Source organism: Linepithema humile, chromosome 3, assembly GCF_040581485.1.
Source record: "Linepithema humile isolate Giens D197 chromosome 3, Lhum_UNIL_v1.0, whole genome shotgun sequence".
Taxonomy (NCBI): domain Eukaryota; kingdom Metazoa; phylum Arthropoda; class Insecta; order Hymenoptera; family Formicidae; genus Linepithema; species Linepithema humile.
Window position 1 is genome coordinate 15829713 of NC_090130.1, and position 13499 is coordinate 15843211.

General features: G+C 32.9%; 1 protein-coding gene and 1 long non-coding RNA gene across 10 annotated transcripts in view; one reads left to right on the forward strand and one right to left on the reverse strand.

The window, feature by feature from the left end:
- stol (stolid) overlaps positions 1-13499 on the reverse strand; it is a 301015-nt gene that overhangs the window by 114462 nt on the left and 173054 nt on the right. The gene's annotated exons all lie outside the window — the stretch shown is intronic.
- On the forward strand, positions 8726-11034 carry LOC136998712 (uncharacterized). Its single transcript, XR_010889257.1, has 2 exons — positions 8726-9172; positions 9341-11034. It is a non-coding gene; the product is annotated as an uncharacterized lncRNA (long non-coding RNA).

Sequence of the window (13499 nt, forward strand, 5' to 3'; positions counted from 1 at the left end):
ATTTCTTAACCTAATTGGTGAAGAAGCCGTTGAGTTATATAATATATTTAATCTCAGCTTAGAGGATCAGAAGAAATTGGATAAGGTTATGAAGGCATTTGAGGATTACTGCATGCCAAAAAAATGTGGTATTTGAGAGGTACATGGTTCCACAAACGAGTGCAGAAGGAAGGTGAAACATTTGAACAATTCTTGACAGATGTGAAGAAACTAGCGAAAACGTGTGAATTCAGCTACATGGTGGATGAAATGGTTCGAGATCGAGTCGTATTAGGAATCAATGATGCATTGGTGCAAGAGCGACTGTTAAAAATGGAAGGCTTAACTTTGCAGAAAGCATCAGATCAATGTAGAGCGGCGGAAGCAGCGAAAGCTCAGGCCAAGGATCTTCAGGAAATGCAAGGAGCTATACAAGTGGCAACGATCGCTAAAAAAAAAGGGAAAAAGAAAACTGGGCGACCAAATATAGGAGGAAAAGATGAAATCTTGCAGTCAACTGAAACATCAGAAACGTTTAATTGTAAGCGCTGTGCACGAAAACATGGCCCACGACAGTGTCCAGCATGTAGGAAGATGTAAGGTGTCATAAGTGTGGTAAACTCAACCATTTTGCAAACTGCTGTCGAGTCCGACAGGTTGAAAATATTCAGACTGAGGGAACAAGTGATTCGGAGGAAGGCCTTCTTTATACAGACTTCATTACTATTGATGTTCACAGCATCAAAGCCTAGTATAAAACTATTCAAATTGAAAATACTAAGACTCTCTTCAAAATAGACAATGGGTCTGATACTAATACAATTCCATACAGACTATTTAAGAAGCTGGATCAACAATTCAAGATTTGACCAACGAATGTCATGTTGCGAGCATATGGGGGGTTTGAGATAAAAGTCATTGGCATGGTGAATCTGCGATGCTAAGCTCGAGAAACGGAGTTGTATAAAGACTTTGTCATTGCCAACGTGGAAGACAAACCGATTATTGGAAGAGAAGCATCAGTGAAACTGAGACTAATAAAAAGAATAGACGAATTAGAAGCTGCTAGTGGGAAAAGTAGATTCATAGAGAGTAATAAAGATTTGTTTGAAGAGTTAGGCAAATTTTTTAGTAAGTACACAATAAAGATTGAAAAGCATTGTATAACAGTTGCAAATCCACCAAGGAGAGTTCGAAAGGCTATAAAAGATAGGTTAGGTAAAGCATTAAAGAAATTAGAGGAAAAAAGAATAATATCAAAAGTAGAAAAACCTAATGGGTTAGTAATGTTATAATTGTTGAAAAGAAGGATAAATTACTTAGAATTTCTCTGGATCCAAAAAGTTTAAATGAATCAATTGAGTATTATTCAAAGGCTATTCCAACGTTAGAAGAAATATCTGAAAATTTGAGTGGGAAAAGCGTATTTTCGGTACTGGATCTTAAAGACGGATTTTGTCATGTTGAACTTGACGAGAAGTCAAGCGAGCTGTGTACCTTTAGTACGCTTCTAGGTTGTTGAAAATTTAATAGATTACCGTTTGGGTTAAATATGGCACCTGAATACTTACAATTCATAAACCAACAAAATTTCGATAATATTGAAGGGGTACAGATATATTTTGATGATTTGATGATTGCTGCAAAATTTCTGGAAAAGTATGATCAAATAATGGATAAAGTTACAACACAGGCACGAAGACGAGTATAAAGTTTAATAAGAATAAAATCCAGTACCGACAAAGTAAGGTGAAATATCTGGGTCAAATATTTACAAGCGTAGGGATGAACATAGACCCTGAAAGAGTACGTGCAATAATTAACTTAAAAGAACTACGGAATAAAAAAGAGCTACAAAGTATACTTGGAATTAATTATTTGAGGAAATATATTTCAAATTCAGCTGAAATATCGACTCCACTGAAGGAACTTTTAAAATCAAATGTTGAGTTCCAGTGGCTAGAAAAACACAGAAATACATTAAACGCAATTTAAAAAATGCTAACAGAAGCATCTACGGTGATGAATTTTGACGCAAATAAGGAAATTATAATACAATAGGATGCGTCTAAATCAGGTTTAGAATGCTATCTAATGGAAGAGGGAAAACCTGTGGCATACGGCTCGCGTAGTTTGAATGATGCAGAACAAAATTATGCTATGATAGAGAAAGAAATGCTGGGCATAGTATATGCCACACATAAGTTTCATCAATTTATCTATGGAAGGAAGATTAATGTAGTTACAGATCACAAGCCGCTTGTTAATATAATTAACACAAAGAAAATTGCAAATATTGTATCATTCAAGCTACAGCGAATGAAACTTAAACTCTTAAAATATAAGCGTCAAATATGTACAAGGAAAACAAATGCATATAGCTGATCTTTTATCTCAAAATTCTAGATCTAATATTCATCACAATACTGAATGGGTAGCTGAGGTTGTTCATTCCATTGATATCGCGCACAGTATGACTGATGAAAAGAAAAAATAATTCAAAAACGCGACGCAGAATGATCCTAAGCTAATAAAATTAATCGAATACTATCAAAATGGATGGCCAACAAATAAAAAAAAGGTAGACGCAAATGTACAATTTTATGCAAAGTACAAAAATGACATAACTGTAGAGGAAAGTCTAGTCTTTTATAACTATAGATTGATAGTTCAAGGATCTCAGGCAATATGTATTAAGTCTTCTTCATGAGGCTCATCTTGGTGTGGAGAAAACAAAAAATCGCGCAAGACAATCAATATATTGGCCAGAACTTATGATCGACATTGAAAAAATGGTTGTGAAATATAAAGTCTGCGAGCGTTATAAATGTAAAAATGCTAAAGAACGACTAATTCCGCATCATGTACCTAATATTCGATTTAATAAGGTTGTCATATTTGTGAGACTAAAGGTAAGAGTTATCTAATAATACAAGATTATTTCTCAAAGTGGCTAGAAATATTACCATTTAAAAATAAAACTTTATCAGAAGTTATTCGGAAAATGAAATCAGTGTTTGCAACGCATGGAATTCCTAGAATAGTTATCAGTGATAATATACCATTCAACTCATTAGAACATCAATAGTTTGCCAAAAAGTGGCAGTTTTAAACCAGCTCGTCTCACTACCCTGGGAGTAACGAACAGGTTGAACGAGCGGTACAAATAGCTAAAAGATTAATTAAGAAATATCGAGACATTTACATAATTCTTAATTAAAATAATAATCGAGACTTAAATATAGCATTACTTAAGTTCAGGAACTGCCCAATAACAGGATTCAAAGAATCTCCATCGCAAATATGGTACTCATGAGTAGAATCATGAGAACAAGATTAACCATTCACACTGAACTCTTACAACTAGTCATTCATACAACTGCTCATAAAAATCTTAAAAAACAATAAGCTAAATATAAATACTATCATGGTCGCAATGTTAAAGTAAGGAAACATAACTTTAATGAAAGAGATGTTTATAAACAGGGTCTCTGGAAGCTTACGAAAATTCTTAGTCAGCATCCAAACCCTCGCTCGTTTATTATACAGAGTCAAAACGGTGAGATACTCAGACGGAATACAATGCATTTAAGAAAGTCACTCTTTAAGTATAAAAATATCCTCGGAAACGGACTCAGATACACATTGTGATCCGCCAGGCAATAACACTGTTGAGCCACAATCTGATGATTCTGCTGGAGGCAGCCTAACAGATTCCTTAAAGCAGAATGATTAAGAAACTAACAATCCCAGTAAAACTGTTCAAGTGACACGCAGAGGTAGGATTGTCAAGCGACCAGCCAGATATCTAGAGTAAATAATAGATTAATAAGTTTAAAAAAAAAAGGAAAGATGTAATATATGAGATTAAGAAGGGTGTATGAAGGTATGAATGTGCGTGTAAGAGAGGGCGCCAGTGTGAGTGAGAGGGAGAACGGAAGAGACAAGGAGGTGCGCAGCAACCAGCATTGTAGAGAAGTGAGAGATGTAAATAAAGACTTATAGTACAAGGTGTGTAAACATTACACCAAGTATTATAGACAGGAAAGTAACATGATGCAATTATAACAAAATTATGCGCAGCATGTAAATTGCAATGTGGATATTAATTTAAAAAAAATAAAATTTTTAATAATATTTTAACAATATGCGGAAAGTATAATTGCGGTAGCACTATAAATGGAACTGCAAAAAATATTACAGATAGTGAATCTATTATAATTAAATGCACGATAACAAAAGGATCAGGAAATTGCAATAATAGATATTTACAAAACCCAATACATTTTGAAGTAGGTAAACAATTACACAAAAAAAATGAAACCGCTATGATTTATAGAATTAAAACAGATGCAGAAATGATGTCATCGGGCGATCCTGAACTTTCTTATTTATATAAACTAAAAGCTCTCCGTAATGCGAGAAGTCTCAGTTGCGCACAGAATAAATCGGACACAGCAGGTTGAATGAATCAAACAGGTGCAATCGGACACAATATCAAGCAGACACAATATTAAATGGACTCATAGTAGTTGCAATCGGACACAGTGTCAATAGGAAACGGTGGTTGCATCGAACACATCTCGTGCCCACGCGTAAAAATAACAAAAATAGTGCTTTGGATACAAAACTACACTGCTGGTCAAATATATTTGCTCACCCAAGAAAGAAAACAGAATCTACAAAAAGTTCAATATCTCCACTAAAAATAATCGTAGAGAAAAAAACACAAATTGATTTTAAAGTTAATGTAATTACCTTTCAAATGATGCATAGCACGTACTTCAACGCAATTGTTCTTTTTGTTTGGCAACAATTAAAGGAGTCATAATTTTTCTATTTTTTTTGCCCATTTTTAAATGGCCGCCATTTTTTTAAAAACAGTTGTACAAAAAAAATAAAAGTGTATTTTACAAGTGACAATAAAACCTTTAATATGCTTTTTTGAATTTTTTTGTACGATTATTTTTAACAAAGTTACAATTGTAAGATTCTTAAGAATTATCCGAAAATTGCCGTCGATAATGCAGGATAAAACATTATCATGTATTTAGTAAAATTTCGGATATATGATTATGACAATAATAAAGGAGGTCACTACTCGGCAAATATAAAAGTCGGTGCAAACGCTAAAACGACGCATAAGTACTCAAGAAGCTCCGAAAATAAAAAGGAAAAGAGAAGACAGTGTAAAAGACGACTTGGCGATAAAATACTTTATTAGAAAAAAGACTCAGAACATTGTTCGACTTTTGGTGAGAACATTAGCTTTTGTGCGAAGTTCGCGAAATTAATCGATAATTCCTTTCGGCTATCGACTCATTATTTTATTGTTATTATTTCCTGTTCTTTCAATAATGTTAATTTTGAACTTTTATTAAACATTAAATTTTATTCATCCTGATACCGGTGTAGCTTTATTTGAGAACCTTACACAATGTTTTTTGTGTAAAAAAGCCATTTTGAAACAATTGCAATTATTTAAAAAACAATATTACAAAAAAACTTTATTAGAAAAAAATGTGTATTTTGGCGTGTATAGATAATGTATAAATTTTTTTCAATTTAAAAAAAAATTTTTTTTCAAATTTTATGTGTTAAAGTTTTTAAATTATGCAAAGACTTTGTAAAATAAAAATCGAAAAATTCTACTATAAGCTGAACAGAGCTTTAGTTCGTAGAAAATACAAAATATTTTAGGTTCTATAAACGAAGGACACGATTATTTGGTATGTTGGATATGTTAATTTGCTGATATTTACGTACTTTTGCGACCCTGATCTCCATACTATTATGCTTTACAGTAAACTTTTCAGTTTATTGATCATTTCTTTACATTTTTAGAACCTTGTTATCATTTATAAAAGATATAGTGTGCAGATTTTTGTACTTTTGTTCTTTGAATAAATATGGCTAGATCAAAAAATTTATCTTTTGAAAAACTGCTCTTATCGTAGCCCATCACAAAAAGAGCAATTGTCAGATTGCACAAAAATTACGAATACCTAGACGTACTGTGGACTATAACGTTAATAAATTTTTGAACTCTGATCAAATTGTTATTACCCAAAAAAAAATTTCTATTTATAAGCGAGAAATTCCTCTAAACATTTCCTCTAAGTAAAAAATCTTACATGAAGCATATTCCTCTTTAACACGTATTCCTCTATAAAAAAGTGGACGCATGAGCTATGATCAAGAATAAAGTCTTCTGTAGGAAATTCCACTATAGTAACTTGAATAGCCTCTTGAAATAAGAGGATATGCAAGATACTAGCGGCACGCGCATTTGTTAAAAGAATGTATATGCTAGGAGAGCGCAGACGGTCGGAGACGACAATAAGATAAGTGTGTTATAAGTCAATGTATAAAAATGTTTCATTAATAATATATGTTTAAGTCTACTGGTGTATCTCATTATTACAACTAACATAAATATAACATGGTGCAGTCGTAAAGTGATACAAAAAATATTAAAAGTTTCATGACAACGGACCATAAAAGAAGTGTGCAACCTCATTGATAATTTAGAGGTTAACCATGTGTAAGAATCTCTTATGATAATGTAGATAACGGCGGATCAATTAGTGTCTATTTTATGTATGAAGGCGCTAGCCTATGTTGTATATGCGCAAAGCGCTCCGGCGTCGCCGGGAGGAAACAGATTTTCAGAATGTTCGAGAAAGAACGAGAACGTTCTTTCGAAAAGGATATATAAGAGGGCCCGAACAGGCAACGAGGCTTTTTGGCTCTGAACAGTTAAGAGATAAAGTCAGTATATTTTTAAGTGTGTGTATCCAACGACGAGAGGGACTTCGTCAAAGGGACATCATTTTCATATCGCAAAGAGGGACTTTTGCAGAATTTTCATTAACAAGCAAAGAGGGACTTTTGCAAGTTAAAATTATTAGCCAAGAGGGACTTTGGCTTAATTTCAAATTGGTTACGTGTCGCCGGAAAGCACGGTTAAGATAAGTGAATTATTTGGACAATCATTTCGTTATATCACATTTTTATTTAATCTATTATTCGTTGTTAATAAATTACTGTTACGTTAATAAGTTCTATCTCTATCCTGACATAAACGGACCTTACACATGCAAAACAGCAACGCTGTTCATAAAATCAGCGATGCTGATTATAAAATGGAACTATATTGCAAACCACCAAAAGGACTAAATCTAAATGGAAATATTGGTGAGAACTGGCGCAAGTTCAAGCAAAGTTTTGATATATTTCTAAAAGCATTAGACAGTATTAATAAACCAGATGAAGTTAAAGTAGCTATACTACTAAATATTGTTGGTGAAGATGATATTGAATTATACAATACATTTAATCTCCAAGAAGCAGAAAGGAATGACTTAGCAAAGGTGTTATAGTCTTTTGAAGAATATTGCATTCCAAAGAAAAATGTTGTATATGAAACATTTAAGTTTTTCAACAGACTACAACAAGAAGGCGAGAAATTTGAGAGCTTTCTAACAGAAATAAAGAAGCTGAATCAATCATGTGAATTTGGAACTATGACTGACAGAATGATCCGGAACAAGATTGTATTAAGAATAAGAGACAAGGTGCTGCAAGAAAGGCTCCTCAGAACAAAAGATCTTAATTTACAAAAGGCAATTGATTACTGCAGAACTGAGGTGTCCAAAGTTCAAGCGAGAAATCTGCAAGGAGACAAAACAGAAATAGATAGTCTACATAAGAAAGTAACGTAATCTCAAACATAGGTAGAGGCAAGGTAATGATACAAAAATTCGACTGTAGAAGATATGGAACAAGTTATAAATGCTCTAAATAAGAATAATATTAGATTTACAAAAAGAGGAGATTCTTCTAGTATTAAGAGGATTGCAATCTTAAATCCAGTATTTTATGGTTATAGGATATTTCTCTACATTTTAGAGTATCTTCTTGAGGCCGTATATCAGAGGAAAATCCTCTAAAATCAAGAGGGTACTGCTAAAGAGTAGAATATTTTTTTTTTCAGTGATAAAAACAAAAAAACCGAAATCTAGAGTAACAACTGGTGCCGAAGATAGATATATTGTGATTATGAATAAACGAAACAGACGGCTAATAGCTCTCGAAATAACTGCTCATGTGAATAAAAAGTTAAAAGAAAACAATAAGTGTTTCTACTGTACAAAGAAGACTTCGAGAAAATAATCTTTTTGGACAAGTAGCTGTTAGAAAACCACTTTTAAGAGCTATAAATAAAACAAAAAGACTACAAAAAGCAAAAAAAACATAAAAATTGGAGTTTAAGTGACCGGAAAAAGGTGTTATAAAGTGATGAATCTAAGTTTGAAATTTTTGGGAATAAACAAAAGACTTTTGTACAAAGAGTAATAAATGAGAAATATTCCAGCCAGTGCATAGTTCCATTGTGAAACACGGTGAAACACGGTGGAGGCTAAGTGATGGTATGGAGGTGTTTTGCAAGGTCTAGTGTTGGAGATTTAATAAAAGTCGATGGAACCGGCCCCCAGAAACCGTCCTCCGTTCTTGCATATGAGCATACTCGTATACCACCGAGAATACTCGGCTCCGATTCTTCCGTACGAGCGTCCTCGTACACTACCGAGAACACTCGGCTCTACATCCGACTTGAGATCACCACAGGACACGGGCAATACGCGTGTCCTCGCTCCCGTCTTCATCCGTTCAAAATCAGTTCCTTTCATCCGGCAGACAATCGCGACTAGCGACCTATCGTTTTGATCAATAATCGAATCAACGCGCACGTGCCCGAACGATCTACCGGTCCGATCGATAATCGACGCAAGTCACACGTGTCGACCAACGCACTCGCTATCTAGCGCTCTAGTAACAATAGAGCACTAAAGATGTAGGTATTCTCACGTCTGCTCACGTCTCCGCAATTTTTGTTCCATTCCCCCACTCCTTGCCCTCTCGCCTCTGTCACTGAGCTGAGAAGTTTATGATGATTAGGTTATGGTTTCTAAGCTGCTCGAACTCTGTGTTTACATGTATTTTGATTATCCAACTGTGAACAAAAAAAAGATACAAAATGCCTCGCTGCGTTGTGGTGAATTGTACCAATAGAACAGAAAAAGGCGCTCGATTATTTTTGTTTCCTGCTGATGATGTTTGTCGTCAGCAATGGATATGTAATCTCCACAGAGAGTCTTGGACACCAACTAAATATTCGCGCCTCTGTGAAGTAAGTTTATTCTCTTAAATTTTCAATTTATGTAGCTTTTTCTGTTTGTTTAGAATCATGGATCGTTTTTTTAAGTGTAGTTTAGATTTGTCACCGTTTGAAATTACATAAATATGAATAACTGTAATCAATAAGGACATTATCTTATAAGCAGTTTTTTTATTTCAGAAACATTTTGAAGAATCACAGTTTGAGACTGGTCGAGCAGATAATTGGCGAAAATTAAAACCAAACGCCATACCAACACTTTTCGATATACCTGATCCACCTACAATGAATAAAAATGAAACAGATGAACCAAATACAAATGTCACTGCTGAGAAAGACGTAAATTTTTTCATTAAGAGGATGCTGAAGTCATATTGTTACCGACCGAACTTCTAATTTTTTGGAAAGTATGGCATTTTTTATTGCTTTAATAGAATTACAAATCCTTTGGTGTAAGTAAAGTGCACATGCTAATCTTTCGGTGGATAGTGAAATTTAAACGAAAAAATAAAAAAAATTTTTGAAAATTTATCGACAATGTCACCTCAAAAAATTATATCTTTTATATCAAAATTATACTGCTTCAATCTGCAAAACAAGAGTGTGTGCCGAAGAAGAGCGTATGAAACAATAATGGAAAACCAAAAAAATAGAGCTTAGAGACTTATTTTCAAAATGCCATACTTTTCCAGATTTATGCAAAGCATGCGTGCAATATAGAAGAAAATGGTAAAAAAGAGCTATAGATTAGTTCCGCGATTTTGGGATAGAGGCGCTATACAGTTCTCAGTGCTATCTGTCATATACAGAATTTTTTAGGTTAGTTATGTGTGTTAGTTGTGCGTGTGTGTGTGTGTTTGTGTTATGTGCTACAAAACCCGGCTGAAAAAAATGGGTTGAAGGCACTCTGAAGGATAAAAAAGTGTATGTATTATACATAAATTTTGCAACATTTTTGCAAATATTTATATTATTTAGTTACATACATTCATATTCTAATTTCTGTAAAATACTTTTATTCATGTGCTTCATGTGTTTATATTATATATATTATGTGCTCCATATTATGTATATTCACATCAAAGTATCTATGTAAAAAGTTAATATTATTTTGTATATTGTATATATTTTTATAATAAATGTATATGTCATATAACTTATTTATAAAGCATGAAATATAAAGGTATTTTTAGTTTCTTGTATGTATCACTTGTAAAAAAATTTGGATAAAAAAAACATTAATTTTGTGACTTGCAATAATCTGTTTCAATATATACTTCTTTTAAATACTGATAATTAGCCTTATTTTATGCGTTTACCTTGGTATCTAAAATACACATCAAAATGTAAAATTAATTTCTAGTTCAGTAGAAAAAAAACATTGTAGTCTTACACCAGAGAGGAATGGTAAAATATCATGTATATGTAATAACAAATAAATCACTCTTCCACTGACATTATACACAACTTTGCAGAAGTAATTTTATTCTGTGAATTTTGAATGTGTGGTGCAGTTTAAAACACACAGTCAAAATATGTTTATATTTTTTAAATAATAGTTCTGATTTTTCATGAATCACAGTGGTTTTATAAAATGTTCAATTTTAACAGTTTTTATTAGACTGTACTTTAGACAATATTATATTTTGCTATTTCTCTCTGTTGTAAGACAAGAATGTTTCGTTTCTACTGTAATACAAATACATTTTCGATTTTGATACGTATTTTAAATACCAAGTTAATCACATAAAATAAGGCTAATTGTAAGTATTTAAAAGAAGCATATAATAAAACAGATTATTGCAAGTCGCAAAATTAATGTTGTTTCTTTTATCAAGATTATTTTACAAATAATAGACACAAAAAAATAAAAATATCTATATATTTCATGCTTTAGAAATAAAAAATATGGCATATATCATACATTTATTGTAAAAAAAGTATACAAAATGATGTCAATTTCTTAGAAAGATATTTTGATATGAATATAGATAATATGGAGCATATAATATACATTATATATATACATAGAGCATATGACGTAATAAAAGTATCTTACAATAAAGAATAAGACAAGCCAGAGGCGGTTTTCTCGTGGACTGGCATTAGAAAATTCTTATTCTTGTTTTCAAGCCAGAGGCGGTTTCCTCGTGGACTGGCAATATAGAATAAGACAAGCCAGAGGCGGTTTTCTCGTGAACTGGCATTAGAAAAAAATTCTTATTCTTGTCTTCAAGCCAGAGGCGGCTTTCTCGTGGACTGGCAATATAGAATAAGACAAGCCAGAGGCAATCTAACGTCAGCTAACAATTTTTAATAAATATAGTCAGAGGCGATCTATTGTGAGCTGACAATTTTAAATAAATATAGTCAGAGGCGATCTAACGTCAGTTGACAGTTTAGAAGAAAAAAAGCTAAAGGTGATTTATTCGTGAACTGGCAAATTGTAAGAAATATTGTCAGAGGCGATCTATCGTGAGCTGACAATTTTTAATAAATATAGCCAGAGGCGATCTAACGTCAGCTGACAGTTTAGAAAAAAGACAGCTAAAGGCGATTTATTCGTGGACTGGCAAATTGTAAGAAATATTGTCAGAAATGATCTAACGTCAGCTAACAATTTTTAATAAATATTGTCAGAGGCGATCTAACGTCAGTTGACCGTTTAGAAAAAAGAGAGCCAAAGACGATTTATTCGTGAACTGGCAGATTTTAAGAAATATTGTCATAGGCGATCTAACGTCAGCTGACAGATTTGAAGAAATACGTATTTATTTTAGTTAGCAATTTACTGCACGTGTGGTCTGTTTATATTTTATCAGATAATTTATAAGGTCATTTAACCTTTTTTCTCGCAATTAAAATTCTAGCGTATGGCTGAATGATGTACATACGAGACAAAATAGACTTATACAAGGTTTCTAATAGATATAAGTTAGATATGATAAAATATTTTATTTGAAAAATGTATGTATAATACTATATATCTAATTGGAAAAATATGTTATATGCTTTTCCTAAATTTATTCTTATGTAATTAATACAAAATAAATAAATAAGTTAATTAATTATTGAATACATACATATACATATTGAATATAGTTATCTTTATTTTGTATTTTATATAACTGAAATGATATATACTTCCATTATTTCAGTCATTATCATATAAAATACAAAATAAAGATAACTATTTATTGAATATATGTGTATATGTATATATTAATTAATTGATTAATTAGTTATTTAGTATTTACTACATAAGGATAAAAATAACAAAAGTATATGACATTTTTCTTCAGTGATATATATAGTATTATATGTATATTTTTCATTTATTATTTTGTCATATTTAGTTTGTATTTATTTGACACCTTGTATACGCTTATGTTTTCTCGGACATTATATTGCAGCCTTGCAACGAAATTTCAGTCGAGGAAACAAGCGCAAGCATCGTTTGTTTACAAACTTTCGATGACACACGTACACAGACCACACGTCAGTGTAGTGAGTCACCACTACAAACAAATGCGTACACACGGACCTACGCGGCATAGGTCCGTAGGCTGCGCCGATAATGTCATTTCATTTTTAGTACCATCGAAATGATGGCGCTTTCGCGTCGGAGTTCGCCCGTCACTTCAGCATCCTCTTAATCTTATGTTTATATTTAGTCACTCGTACGATGTGTACAAGAGTATTAGTCACGCCCATAAATATAATAATAATAAATAAATAAATAAATAAACAAACAAATTAATATATCATTTCTTTTACCTTACTGTAATGCAACGCTCGGAATTAGTTGCACATTTCGAGCCGATTCAGGAGACGACGCCTCCTGTTCCCCCACTACCGCCCGGCCGCTGGCGGCCGAGCCGCCGATAGCTCTGGCTTAGGAGCGTTTTATATTAGAAATAGGCTGAATTGTTTAGGCATCTCTCAGGAAATCGTAACATTTTCTTCACTACATAAATAATGTTTATTTTCATTAATACATAATATATATATATATATATATTTAATTATTAATAAAAATAAACATTATTTATGTAGCAAAGAAAATATTACTATTTTCTGAGAGGTGCCTCAACAACCCAGCCTATTTCTTATATAAAACGCTCCTGCGCCAGAGCTATCGGCGGCTCGGCCGCCAGAGGCCGGGCGGTAGTGGGGGAACAGGAGGCGTCGTCTCCTGAATCGGCTCGAAGTGTGCAACTATTTCCGAGCGCTGCTGTAATGTATCATAGAAATTTGCGTTTTTCTCAGCAGTGGCATTTGTATTTGGTTCATCTGTTTCATTTTTATTCATTGCAGGTGGATCAGGTATATCGAAAAA